The following is a 13,427-nucleotide window of genomic DNA, read 5'->3' as shown; positions in this document are numbered from 1 at the left end:
TATTTAAAGTTGTGTTCAAAAGATTGACTTTCTTGGTAAAGAGTATTTTTATCTCAGACAGGGAATAAAATATATACCTAAAGGTTCAAAAGAATAAAAGTCATTTTTCTTTTTTCATAGCCATCAAAAAACTGAAGTTTTTTTTGCTCTGTTAATTTTATTTTGTATTTTCCATGTGATCTATACAGTATAAAATGCTTACTTCCAGTAGTAATACTAACCCCAATTAAATTAAAGAGGTATCTGTACAATTATATATACTGTAGTTATAACATTTTACTCTCTCTTTAAACAGGTGAAACTGTCTTGCTGGTGTTTAAACTCAAAAACATGGTGAACAATGCAAAAAAGTGAAAGGGTCACAGAAAAAGCAGCCAGTATTTTGGCTTTTCAATCTAAAGTCATCCAGGATTCAAAGAATGACAGGACACCTCTCTTGGCCTTGCACCTCTGGTGAGTCACCTGATCTGCTGATAAGGGAGATTGAGAGAACCCTAGAGAATACAAAGCTAACCAGTACACATTTTACTAAGAGATGGGTCAATGGCAATGGAAATAACCCTGATGCAGCCAAGAGAAATCACAAGTTGTCAGTCAGGCCTGAACCCATCCTGAAAGTTGGCATGTCTTGACTAGGAAAACTAAAGAAGCCAGGATGATTGGCACCTTGTCCCCAAGAGTAATCTCTGAGGAATCTCAGCTGACATTTAAGAGTAGATAGGACAAAGGTCAGTTTTGACCAACTTTTTCCAAAATACTTGGCAGGAGAGTAAAGCCTGAGCACAGTTCTACATGGATATTTAAAAGGATAAGCAAAGGTTTTTAATATAACTTAAGAGGTACACTTGTGTGAGCCCTACCAAAAGTAAGAAAATAGGTTATGAAAATGTTCTTATGCAAGAGTGCCTAATAATAATGACAAGAGTTGCAAATTTCTCCTGAGTTAATTTCAGTCTGATTTAACAAACCTAAAAGTCTTCCTAACCTGCTACATTGATCAGCTTAATCTAGTTTTCAGTGATAAGTTTATGAGTTTCCATCCACATGGTTTTCAGCGACTGAGTGAAATACTAATTTTTTGTGCTTATTATTTATAAAGAAATGATTTACTGCCCTCTTTATTGTGAACTTAGCACAAATCCTGCCTTATGTATGCCTTGTTCAGTCATATGCCGTCTGCCACTGTGAACCTCTGGACTGCTCTGATGCTGATTGCTCTTAACTGTTCATGTCCCACTTGAAAGAGAACAAGGACTTTGGGATACTTCCCCTAATTTTCCCTGCTTTCAGGAGAAACTACATTGGAGATTTTGCTGCCCACTTTCCATATAAATAGAAGCCAGAAATTCACAGTGGGTCAATGTAACAGAGGATCACTTGATGCTTTGAGTATATTCCTTGTCACTTTAAAAATCATATATATTTTTCTTTTTCCTAACCATTTCCCTGACCTTCTCCTTAATCTTCTTTTCTCTAAACTTTCCCCTAATTTTAATCCTAAACTTCTCCTCCCTCATCTTCTTTTCCTTGATTTTCTCCTTCCTCAATTTATTTTCTCTCATCACTTCTATAAATACTCCCAGTTCCTGATTATGGGCAAAATCACGGTCATTGGAACAGGTGTCCTTGCAATTTTCCTTTTCTAGCAAGACAATATCCAATCATTTTTCCTTTTCTGAAAATTATCCTCATTGTTTGATTGGCATCAGGGACAATAACTGAACTTCTGGCAACAACCTCACTCCCACTGAAGCCATCACTAGTCTCATATTTTATTCAATAAGCAAATTAACAGCAACAAATTATGTGTACATAAGAGAGATTTTGAATAAGCTTCTGATTATTAGTTTTCACTACAATTTTAAATGGATATTTGAGGCAAATTTGCAATTTCTATCACAAAATGTAACCATAACACCTCTGTATATAAAAAGGAGAGAGAGAGAGTACTATTTTACAGTATTTCATGGTATTTCCTTCCATGATACATGCCCTAACTTACCCATCTTCTTAAAATTTGGAAGCAATAAACTACATGTAGGAAATAGTAATTTATTTGAGGAGGTTATTGTTTTTATTTTAGTCAGTTTATGCTCAGATACATAAGTTAGAAAAAAGGAATGAAAAGGGAGCATCTCAGATAAATAGGGAAGTCAGTAGAGGAGAGGTAGGGCATCAAGAAGGAGGAAGGGTGGAAAAGGGAAAGAACTGCACAATACAATTGAAAAAAAATACTGTATAAATTGTGAAGAAACCATTTTAAATTCCATAATTATGTATAGTTAAAATGCACCAATGAAAAAATATAATTAGATTAAAGTAAGAGCAGAAGAGTAGAGGAAGGGGAACAGGGCAAGGGAGGTAAACAGTACAAGGGAAGTACTAGGGAATGAATTAAAGTGAATAATAATACATGCATGGAGGTATATGTCACAATGAGAACCACTGCTAATGTAAAATTATAATGTAATCACATTACATAAAACTAAAATATTAAAATATTATTTATTTTGTGTAGTGCAATTCCAGATAATAATAGCAATACTGTTGCAGCCAGAAGACAGATTCATGATTGTTAATGTTTATAGGATACTACTATTTCAGATTTAGAGTTAAAATTTGAAGAAGTACACTATGACACCTGTACTGCTCATTTTAGTATAAAGCTTTATTGTAATACTTGTTTTTAGCACTTTTGAGGCAGACATTCGACCTTTACATCCATAACTGTTCACGATTTTTCTCTCCCAAACCCATAATAAAAATAATCATTTCAGAAATTCTAGTATATTGGGGTAGTCAAGAACAGAAGTCCTAAGATGAAAATGTGACTTCCATACATTTGGTACATAGGAATCACAATTTCCAAGTATTTTTGCAAGTGTGTAGGATTTTAGAACATAAGTAAGCTCAGAAATCTACTCTCTCCCTTCTCAGATTCTAGCACTTCTGCTTTAAGCTGTTTCATTTTGGCAAGTTAATCTCTCTATGGCTCCATTTGTTTATACAAATAATACTTGAGAATTAAACTAAATAACATTGTAGACCTTTACACAATGGCACCTGGTTGGTTTTCAGTAAATATCAGCTATCAGTTTTAGTTGAAAACATGATATCTAATTCAGAGACCTGAATAAAATGTAAATATAAAAAAAATAGTTTCCAAAAGGAATTTTAGTTTTTCTTCTGTTACCCAGATTTCATCAAGAAGTAAGATTTTTATCCATCTCATTGTCATCTAAATATATGTCTCAGTTCCATCATGAGAATTAAAGCTGTCCATAAAATCAATTACCTGTATTAATGGCATGATGGAAATTCAGTAGAAATTTTCAAAAAGCAGATTTAATGATGATTTTTCAAAAGGCAGCTACCATCGACTTTCACAGAGATGAAAGATGATTTTGTTAACTGTATTCTTCCTGCTTTTGTATTTGCTTCCTTATTTTAAACTCTGTTTTAGGCCATTGGTTTTCAGAATTTTGCCAGAAAATAGGAGGGAAAAGTTAATAAAATCATAAAAAGTAAAATTTAAAATGATCTACACTTGTAAATATTAGAAAATCTTACAACCATGAAGCTGAACATGATATGATAAATTTTATTTATCATGGTAAATGATATAAATTTATTTAAGCTGAAAATATTTTAGAACATATACTTTAATATATATTTGTAAACAATTTAATATAACTTGGTAATTCCAACCACTTAAGACTTTAGAAAGAAAGCAAGTTGGAAATAACATATGAATTTTTATAACCACAATAAATTTAACTTAGGTGTTTGATCCAAATGTGTAACATACAGAAGATGAAAATAGTTATGCTACAAAATTAAAAACAAAACTTTTATAAACAGAAGCCTGAGATTGAAATAGTTCCTCAAATATTTCCAAGGCCTTCTTGAGTCTCGGTATCCAACCATGTTACAAAATACTCTTCTAGTCACTGCAGATCAACACCAGAGACATTCTCTGGTCATGGTTATTTGCAAATGTCCTAATATAACAAATCCAGGATTTCTTATAAAATTTAATAAATAAAATATGAATAAATTTGTTTGGTATTTATTTTTCTAGAAATAATAACTTAAATATAAACAGAGATAAAGCTAATGGATATGTGAACAGCAAGTCTTGTGGATGAAATGGGAGAAGGCAACATCAATTCTGTAACATTTTTTTGTCTTGGGCTAGCCCACAGTTAACTACATGGCCACTTCAAGGTACGAAGTGCTACTATTCCTGTATTTGCTTGACTTTACAACTGTAATAATGTCTATGAAAAAAAGGAAAGATTCAATAAAAATTGTTTTGCTATAATTTTTGAAACATTTTATTCTGATTTTGTTTCAACACCTTTGAAACACACACCTAACAAAAATACTCATACACTTCTTTTTTCTCCAATAGAACTTAGGATTAAAATCCATGAAATTCATGTGCCAATATTAGAAACATTTTAGTCACTTATTTTGTTTTCAGCAGTGATTTTAAAAGGTTTAAAGTACCAAACCAATTTGTCTGAAGGATGATTTTAGAAATATGGGTATCAAATACAGTGGTAGAATCTCTAGGAATCTGCCTCCTCTGAATCCCTTTTCTAATGTATTGTTGTTTGTTTTACACATTGAGGTTTAAGACCTCACAGTTTTTTTTTAACTTAATAAGGCAGACCTTCGCTGAGGCAAATTTCACAATATTTTGATTAAGTTTGAATTAAGTTTATACTATCTGTATTTTTAGCTAAATGGTTTTTCATTTACAAATAAAATGAATATCACAAAATATTCAGTTTTCTAAATTGTCTCCAGTTTTGATTTGGTATCTATAAAATGTGTCAGTGGACATCAAATTTAGATTTTGGTTCATAATTAGTTTTTCAAGTCATATTATAATATGAAACTGTGGAGAATGTATAAATAAAGAATATTCATATACTTAATCTGAATGTGTTTATTTGGGACTTTTCAGCTCACGGTGAGTATATCATTTCTCACACCTATAATTTTTGGCAGCTGTGCCCCAAATCAAGTTCTTATTTTACTGTTAAAGAGTAAGTCTTCATCACACACTCTTCAGATTTTTATTTTCTTTGCTTCCCACCACCACCAAAAAACCTGGGCAAAGTACTGAAATCAGATAACTATAATCCAAACAGTATTCTTCTAATAAAGGAGAGGGTAGTCACACATTTATATAGCCCAATCAAACAACAAGTGTATCCTCAATGCTTTTATAATATTCCAGAAAAAAATTTCATTTCTTGCAGCAGTTCAGCCTTTCAATGCTATTGGAAAGTGATGTGATTAATTATTACTTTCATTTACCCATGCTGCAGGGACAGTGTTCATGTGTCCTAGTGGGCTCCATCAATATCATTGGGCTGTCATGAAAAAGCCACAGATGGGGTGAAACTGAAATTTATTTGTGCCAATTCCAGAGTATTTATATCAAGATGTCTCCAGGAATGGTTTCCTTTGAGGACCACACTTTGATATTTATATTGCCGTCTTTTGACTCTGTTTGCATGACATTTTTTTTTATTCCTTTGAATTCTTATTGCTGCTTTTTACAAGGAGAAAAATTTAATTGGTTTAGGCTTTATTCCAATTAACTGGATTAGCATTAACTATGACATTAAGAACCATATATTGAACTGGGGATATAAGTCAGCTGGTAGAGTATTTGCCTCACATGCACAAGGTCCTGGGTTCAATCTCCAGCACCACATAAAATAAAAATTAAAATTAAAAAGGAACAATATATTTAAATGAAGTCACAATCTGAGGCACCAGGCATTTGGAACATCAATATGTGAGATTTGGAGTGAGGATATAATTGAGCTGATAATATATACTAGTGGACTACTGAAAACAGACTCCCAGGAAAGGGAATATTGAATAAAGCAATGTGAACATGCAACATTTTAATAGATACAGGCAGATAGCATCACAGATGGGCTGCTGAAATTTAATTGTCACAAGAAATCTCTGCCTGTAGCAGCTTCTCTCAGCCAGGATTCTCTTGGTTTTGACATTTAAAAAGTTATTTTTCTTGGTTAATCTCTTATTCATGAGGTAAATAAGATCACTTTGTTCCATTTTTAAAAATTTCCTGACTGAAAAACTGAGTTATTTCTCAGTTGATTTATGAGTCATATAGATTATTTTTTTTGCTCAGTCCTACTCAGAATTTGGGCCCAAAATTGTGCTTTCTTGCATCAGGTAGTCTTGAAACATTTGCTCTAATGTAGAACCTGGGTTGACCTGTTACTGAAGACTTTTCTTAACATGAAAGAAGGGCAAACAATAGTGTCTCAATTCAAATGGACCTCCTGGGATGTTTGTGCTATGCTCTCTTTTTGAAATGGAGAAGAAATATTATTTTTCTAGATAAGTATCTCCTATATCAGGAGTAAGCCAGACTTTGAGAATCTTAGAAGAAATTTCATACAGTTCTGTCCTGGGCAGTTGTTAGTCTGATAAATGATGCTGAGATACCATTTGATACCTAGAAGCCTATGTTTTCTTAACTCTACAATTGGATGTTTTTAGAGGACTCATTTGGATCAAGGTTTTATGGAAGAATTGATATAAGTTGCTCCCACATCTGTCAAAACACCTTGAAGTTACTGTGTAGATAGTGCTTAACCATTTTCTGACATATCACCACTTCCTTTCTTCAAAATCTTATAATCTTTTCATCAGGGTCCTCATATCATCCACATGTGCAGACACAATATGCCAACTCTTTTTTGTCTCAAATCCAGATTCAATTTCTTTGATATTTTATGGTACTTCCAATAATTGTATGTTCCTCCTTGGCCTCCATTTGCTCTATGCCCTCAATTAAAAAAAAAAAAATTCTGCTGCATGATTCTACAATGCATGTCCCACTTTGTATTGAAAACATAGAACTTGGTGGTCCTTTACATTCCTCTAGACCAGCCTGTTTTATATTTAATAAACCTTGATTTAACTTCCCACATATTTAACATCAACCTATATTTTGATATGTAAAGATATTTTGAGATAAATTTTAGCTGGTATTTGCCCTTGAGATAAACTGAATCAGGATTCCCTGGACTCTGGAATGGGAATCCCAATATGATACAGTTATATGAGAATGTTCTTTTTGTGTTGTGCTATGTAATACACAGGAGTGGATTTTATATACATATATCACATATCCTGCTTTTTTGAATTATTGTCACTTTCAAAGTCCAATGAGAATAAAAAATATTGCAAGAGTTTGTGATTGGTGTATCTATTTTGGTTTTGGAATCAGATACAGCTTATCCTGAGTCCCAGTGCACCTACTTATTAATTGTGGGAATACATTTACAGGAGAAACATACATTACATCTTGGCCAATAGGTCTAACCTCAAATTGCCAATTAAATTTGCATTTTATGTATTTAAAAAGCAGAAAAAGGACTGAGAAAAATTGTAGGCTAAGTGTCCCTAACCCCTAGGCATCTTCATTTTTCTGCTGTATGATGTCTGCAATGTGAAAAACCTGTGGTCAGAATGAAGTGAGAAAGAATGATCTACTTTTGGACACTTCCTGGTTGAAAATTCCTGCTCCCACTCAGGATATTTTTTCTTATAATTTTGGGCCTGAAGAGCAATATTATTAGGAATGTAAGGAATCTGGCCTCCCAACCACCCGTCAATCTGCGTTACGACCACCTCTCCCATTACAGGAACCCAGCCTCCCAACCCACCTGTCAATCTGCGCTACGCCCACCTCTCCCGTTACAGGAATTTCCAGTTTATGATGCAGTAATCTTCCTGCCTCCCACATTACATTCTAATATGTTATTGGTCCATCAGTCAGTCTGTAATAATTCTCCTCCGCAATTGGTTCCTCCCAGCCTGCGAAATTCCAATAACTGAGGAGAAACCCTGTGCCATCTTCTTTTCCTTCTTCCCTTTCCCCGGAGCGGATGTGAATTGTCCACATAAAATAAAAGTTCCTCGTGTGGGACCTGTGTCTGCGGAGCATTTTTCTGGGAGTTATCGACAAATCAAAACTGCCCCTAACATCTGGCCTAACATCTGGTGCCAAAAGACCCGGGATGGGTTTTTTCCGCTGACCAAACAAGCGGAATCCCATCCGATGGCTCCTGTGCCCGCAGATTCAGGCTCACCTTCCATTTACCTGGATGCCCAGTTTTTTGCATACAACACCGGACTCCAAAATTGGTGAGTTCCCCTTAGGCAGGCCCCTGACCACTTAACACATCTCGGCCACCCGCGCTTCCCCCTCACGGCCTTCTGCTGCTCTCCTCACGGTTCCCTTTTGCTGCCCTGCGGCTTCACCCTCGTGGCTCCCGCCGCTCAACTACGAGGTGTGGGGGTACCTCCTTGGTCCTCATAGTTGGTCTTAGTTGTTGGGTGGATGCCTGAATTTTATGGTGCTGAGGTTCTTTCTCAGGGTTTGAAGTTTGCTCTCTTCCACATTTCCCACTGCAGCCCCCTCCTTATTTGAGAAGCAGACATCCCCACAGTTCCTTCCGCCAGCTTGCGGCTCTCACCGCTCGCCTGTGCTTCTCTCTTGCAGCCTTCTGCATCTCGCTTAAAATCCTGGCCAGGTCTTCAAACTCTCTTGGCTGTTTGCCTGATTAAACATTGGTTTCAGGTGACGACCAAACCATTGTTCTAACCTCTCGTTGCCTGGCACTGTGGTTGTTGGGATGCCAAATCCACTAGCCAGGTGGGTCTCAGATTACCATGGGATCCGGGACATCCAGCCCAGCAAACTCACCCCTGAGATGCTTATTAAATCATCTCAAACCCCTTCACCTATTCCCTGAATCAGAGCTAAATTGTCCTTTAGATAGTAAGTCAGAATGGTCTATTTATGACACCCTAAATTCTAGCTTTATACTAGATAAAATTATATGCCTAATTATACTAGTTATAATTAACTACATATATGGGCAACCTGGTGAATGGAAAGGAACTTTTCCCCTTCTTGTTTTTCCTTTCTTTATTGCTAAACCTCTCTTGGCTTCTCCCCCACCTTTTAACCCTTCTTTCCCTTCCGAGTTCACCTCATTCTGTTTCTCCTTCTGCTCCTCCATTCAGCCCACCAAGTCCCCCAACCATGCGGTCTCATACACACATTCTAGCTCCTTTACTGGAGGTGGCTGACATGGAGGGAGTAAAACCTGAACACATTCTCTTAGCTGATTCCTTATTTTCAAATATTTTCTTTCTTAGCTCTCCCTGAAGACTCAAGAAATTAAAAGGACCTAAGCATCAAGTCTCTGCTAGAACATATTAGCCCCTTTCAGATTCAGATCTCAGTCAAGGGTTACATTGAAATGTAAATGAAGAAAGGCTCAATGTGAGACCAGTTTCAAACGCAAGAAAAAAAAAGTGTCCATTTTAAATTTCTCCTGCGCTACAACTCAGAATACTTTTCTCCCTTTCAACTTTTCTCTCCTTCTCATTTTCTCATGCTTTAATTAATAACCATTATCATTTATCTTCTAGGACTTTATTTTTCTTAAATGCTGTATTTTTGAGCTCAAAATTTTGATCCTACAGACCTAGGTTAATGATTTTTGATCAGTTCTTTTTATCCAATTCGAGTTATTTTTGAACATCCATTACATTGCAGTGGAGATAAATATTACAAGGCCTTTGCTTTTGTGTTAAATATAAGCATGCATAAAAATTAAAATTTTTAAAATGGATCCAAATATTTTTAATTCACGTGATTTAATGAGGTTCAATTTAAATTGGGTAAACTAATAAAAGTAAAATGTCCTTAAAATTAACTCACAAGTCTCTAAGTGGTCAAACTAATAAAATGTAAATGTTCATAAAATGTCTAACATCAGTTTTTCTAGGAATTTTCTTCAACAGGAAAGAGATGGCAAATACCAAATACTGTTGGTACACTTGTCTGATATCTTGGTTTCTCTACAATAAGATAAGGGAATTGGAGTCAACATGTATGGGATTACTCAAATGTGTTTGTTAGAGACATCTGATTAATTTATAAGGTTATTCCATGGAGTAACATACTTAAAAACATTATTCTTTGTATATTAAATGTGTTCATATTTTCCAGGTATACAAGCCTTTAAAGCAGAAAATTTATCAAGCTGCTGTTCTCCAAATTAAACTTGTCTGTAATGGTAAACCTATCATTTAATATTCTATTATAGGACCTGTCATCAATAGGGTATATAAAATGACATTTAAGAAAGAGTGTAATATGCAGTAGCAAAAATGGAACTCAGCCAAAATTCAAGATAGCTATTGCACAAACTGAATGTTTTACTGTTGGTAATTCCATTTTGTATTTTCCTTTTAAACTCTAATTGTTGCCTGATCAATATTTTGCAGAAGAACTGCTTCAAGAGTGAACACCGTAAATTAACTTGGAATAGTAAGCCATCACCTATAGAACAGATAATGTAAACCCCGTTTAGATAAAAGGGGGTAAATAACTGTAAAGTCATAGACATTAAAGCTAAAGCCCAGTACTCTTACTTTATGACTGGTGAGACTGACTTGCTTGATGGTTAAGATCAAACTTAGAGATAGAGATTAAATACAGAGGTCAAGAAAAGTCCATATTTGGGTCTAGCCCTCAAAGTCAGCCTGAACCCAGGGAATCAGAGGACTTCTCCAAGGAGCTTTGCAACTCTGGGTCACACAACCTTCTGAGCAAGGGGATTGATGAGACTGCTAGATACAAAGCTACTCAGTGCATCTGCTGCAGAGGAGGGTCATGGAAAAAGGGAGACATCCCTAATGCTTTCAAGGAAAGTCACATCATTGAGAAAACCTTGCCTAACCAATTGCACTAATGGAGCTAAGAAGCTGCTCTTAAGTTCTCTATGAGTGACCCCTGTGGAAACGTAGCTGACTCTTTAACAGACAGGAACAGGTCACTTTGACCGGTTTGATCTTAAACACCTAGCAAATCAGTTAAAACCAAAGTATAGCCATTCTTGGGAATTTAAAAATAATAGTAACTATCAAGAGAAACTGCTAGAGTCAAAAGTTTTTAGTCAGTTTAAGGCCTACAGACACAGGTAGGCTTAATCTATGTTTGCTAAACAGAAGTATAGAGATTTCTACTAAATGTTATGTTCACATTCCTGATAACCTAGACAATGTTAAAGCTCCCAAATGAAGGCCTGTCCTCTCCAGCCTTTGCTAGGCCTTGTTATGGGTACAACTTCTCAGTTCTTCCACCCCCTGGTGAGGAATTATTAACTTCTGTCACCTTTATGATATGCATTAGCATGTTCCAGATCCTGTAACATTTATATTGTGTCAATTTCATTTCAGTACTCATGTCTTTTTGTTCTTCTCTCATAGAAGCACACATCCCCAGATGCCTTTACATCCTGCTCTCCACAATCAGACTTCTAAAATGAACCCCTCAATTGACCCGATTTCTAAAAAGGAACCTCCAAATTGCTTGCCCCATGCTGTCCACTTCCAGGTTGAAGAAGTCAGATCGGTCATCACCCCTTTTCCCTACAGCAGTGAAGGAGTTCCTAGTATTAGAGGGGTAAATGAAGTCAGAATTGGGAACAGGCAGTTAGTGTAGAAATAGATCAGTCAAATCAAGAAAATGAAGTCCATGAAAATCATCTGCCTTTGGAAGCCTAGAAGGAGAATTAACTTTTTACATCTCACCTGCAAAACCAACCCCAGTCACTTAGGCAAGAAAGAGAGAGAAGGCTTCAAAACGAACTGGAGAGCAAATTTTTTTACTTTTTATAAAAAAAGAAATGGGGGAATGTAAGGAATCTGGCCTCCCAACCACCCGTCAATCTGCGTTACGCCCACCTCTCCCATTACAGGAACCCAGCCTCCCAACCCACCTGTCAATCTGCACTGTGCCCACCTCTCCCGTTACAGGAATTTCCAGCTTATGTTGCCGTAATCTTCCTGCCTCCCACATTACGTTCTAATATGTCATTGGTCCATCAATCAGTCTGTAATAATTCTCCTCCGCAATTGGTTCCTCCCAGTCCGCAAAATTCCGATAACTGAGGAGAAACCCTGCGCCATCTTCTTTTCCTTCTTCCCTTTCCCCCGAGCGGATGTGAATTGTCTGCATATAATAAAAGTTCCTCGTGTGGGACCTGTGTCTGCGGAGCGTTTCTCTGGTAGTTATCGACGAACCAAAACTGCCCTTAACATCTGGCCTAACAAGGAAACTCTATCCCTCAGTGCTAGCATTTAAAGTGATAGACCAGGCCCTTTAAGTCCCTGACATCAGGGGACCCATATCCCTCAAAACTTGCATGTGGCTATAATAAAATGAAGTTTGCTGGATAGAGTCAAACTTGAGGGTGTAGTTCTAAAAGCACATGTTCTTCATTGGTAGTATTTTATAAATCAAATGAAGGTAATATTCTCAAAAGGCTGCATTATGCTATTTATATCAATTCCAACACTTTCTTTTTATGCTATCAATATGAGTATTAGAAATATTTAAATTACCCTTGCACCTTAGGTGTTGTTTTCATTGGATATTGTTGCCATAAGGGGTTGTTTCATTTAGTCTGTCTCCTAACAAGAACAGAGAGCAGAATATTTAAATAACATTTTAGATTAATTACCATTATATTATTTTCATTCCTGAATATTATACTGGTGTATATGATCCATAAACTGAAATGGAAACATGCACCAGGTTAAATTCAAATGTTCTGATGGTTGGACTAGATCCCACTTCTGGAAGAAAATATTGTCTTAAAATAGTAGCAGCCTGAGGCTCTGGGGTGCAATTCCAAGACCCCAAAAGAAAAAAAGCTGCAACAAAGGACCTATTGTTCTGTTCTTATTCATGTGCATTCACTATTATTCACTGTCAATCACAGGGAAGGCTCCCTAGTCTCATACCACAGAGGCATGGTCAGAAGGCCTGTCCAATCAGGAGCAGTTATAACTGTCCAATCCCGTGTGCTAACAGGGAACTGGGGGTGGGCTTCTGCTGCCTTCTCCATTTCTCCTGAGACCTCCGTATCAGCCATTCAGCTCTAGGCTTCACTTTCCTGCTTAGGATCCCCAGGTTGCTCTGCTGTGCAGGGGCTGGAGGTCCCTATGGAGAACGACTGCCTCCTGAACACCTGGAAATGGTGAGTGGGCAGTGGCATGACGACCATGGGGAGGGAGGCTGTTGGAATGGCAGTACTGGCTGTGGTAGAAACCAGACATGGCAAACCAGGACTCTCCCTCCACAGTCTCTGGAGTCTTCAGGCCTGAGCCCTCCTTTGGGGGCAGTGCACCCTCTGTCTTACTGGCCATCCAGGTGGAGAACATGTCAGTGGCAGAGACCCCTCACTGCCTTCCTTATTCTTGCAGGACATTCTCAAATACTATCACACAGGTGTGTGTCTGTGGCCCAGCATTTTCTCAGATGTTGGTGATAGACAGGG

General features: G+C 36.8%; 1 long non-coding RNA gene across 2 annotated transcripts in view; it reads left to right on the top strand.

Moving 5' to 3' along the window:
* The window catches only part of LOC124975581 (uncharacterized), a 144,510-nt gene extending 142,470 nt beyond the window's left edge, over positions 1 to 2,040 (top strand). The window contains exons 2-3 of one of the 2 annotated variants that reach the window (XR_007106905.1): positions 296 to 453; positions 1,291 to 2,040. This is a non-coding gene — a long non-coding RNA (uncharacterized LOC124975581). Of the gene's footprint in view, positions 1 to 295; positions 842 to 1,290 lie in introns of those variants that run through there. The other variant, XR_007106904.1, reaches the window with a different exon arrangement.
* The last annotated feature ends 11,387 nt before the right edge of the window (positions 2,041 to 13,427 follow it).

The sequence above is a fragment of the Sciurus carolinensis genome, unplaced genomic scaffold (genome assembly GCF_902686445.1).
Source record: "Sciurus carolinensis unplaced genomic scaffold, mSciCar1.2, whole genome shotgun sequence".
Classification (NCBI taxonomy): Eukaryota; Metazoa; Chordata; class Mammalia; order Rodentia; family Sciuridae; genus Sciurus; species Sciurus carolinensis.
Note: the sequence above shows the minus strand (reverse complement) of the source record. Positions and strands in the feature narration are given on the sequence as shown.